Source organism: Arachis ipaensis, chromosome B2, assembly GCF_059453495.1.
Source record: "Arachis ipaensis isolate K30076 ecotype BB chromosome B2, ASM5945349v1, whole genome shotgun sequence".
NCBI lineage: Eukaryota > Viridiplantae > Streptophyta > Magnoliopsida > Fabales > Fabaceae > Arachis > Arachis ipaensis.
Window position 1 is genome coordinate 46706850 of NC_142437.1, and position 1337 is coordinate 46708186.

The window sequence follows — 1337 nt, forward strand, 5'->3', positions numbered from 1 at the left end:
AATATGGCATTCAGAGTATCAATCTCAAGAACTCCTTCCTTCTGATTTGTCCCATTATTCATAGGCTTCCTTTCAGAAGTGTACATGAATTGGTTATTTAAAACCATTTCAATGAGTTCCTGAGCTTTTGTAGGCGTCTTCTTCAGATGAAGAGATCCTCCAGCAGAGCTGTCCAATGACATCTTGGACAGTTCAGATAGACCATCATAGAAAATACCTATGATGCTCTATTCTGAAAGCATGTCAAAAGGACACCTTCTGATCAATTGCTTGTATCTTTCCCAGGCTTCATAGAGGGATTCACCTTCCTTCTGTCTGAAGGTTTGGACTTCCACTCTAAGCTTGCTCAATTTTGAGGTGAAAAAAACTTTGCCAAGAAGGCATTGACTAGCTTCTCCCAAGAGTTCAGGCTTTCTTTAGGTTGTGAATCCAACCATGTTCTAGCTCTGTCTCTTACAGCAAAGGGAAAAAGCATAAGCTTGTAGACCTCGGGATCAACCCCATTGGTCTTGACAGTGTCACAGATTTGCAAGAATTCAGCTAAGAACTAATGAGGATCTTCCAATGGAAGTCCATGAAACTTGCAATTCTGTTGCATCAGAGAAACTAATTGAGGCTTAAGCTCAAAGTTGTTTTCTCCAATGGCAGGGATTGAGATGCTTCTCCCATAGAAGTCGGGAGTAGGTGCAGTAAAGTCACCAAGCACCTTCCTTGCATTGTTGGCATTGTTGTTGTTTTCAGCTGCCGTGGCTTTTTCTTGTTTGAAAAGTTCTATTAGGTCCTCTATAGAGAGTTGTACTTTAGCTTCTCTTAGCTTTCTCTTCAAGGTCCATTCAGGTTCAGGATCAGCTTCAACAAGAATGCCTTTGTCCTTACTCCTGCTCATATGAAAAGAGAGAAGAAGAAAATATGGAATCCTCTATGTTACAGTATAGAGATTCCTTGAGGTGTCAGAGGAAAAGAAGAATAGAAGGAGGAGGTAGAGAAGAGAGAATTCGAACTTATCAAGGGAGATAGAGTTCGAATTGCATATTGAGGAGGAGTGTTGGTCCTTAAATAGAAGGGTGTGAGAAGAGGGGAAGAATTTTTGAAATTAAAGTAAAAGATTTTGAAATAATTAAAAGAAATTTTGAAAATTTGGTATTTGATTTTTGAAAACTAAGATTGGGAAAGAAATTAAGTGATTTTTGAAAAAGATTTTGAAATTAGAAATAAAAAAGATATGACTGAAACTTGATTTTGAAAAAGATGTGATTGAAAAGATATGATTGAGAAGATATGATTGAGAATCAAATTTAAAAGAAGATAGTTTTTTAAAATTAAAGTTGATTACTTGA

General features: G+C 36.9%; 1 non-coding gene across 1 annotated transcript; it reads left to right on the forward strand.

The window, feature by feature from the left end:
• Window positions 1–236: 236 nt before the first annotated feature.
• LOC148573863 (small nucleolar RNA R71) lies at window positions 237–344 on the forward strand. The gene has a single exon (XR_015906009.1). It is a non-coding gene; the product is annotated as a small nucleolar RNA R71 (small nucleolar RNA).
• Window positions 345–1337: the final 993 nt, after the last annotated feature.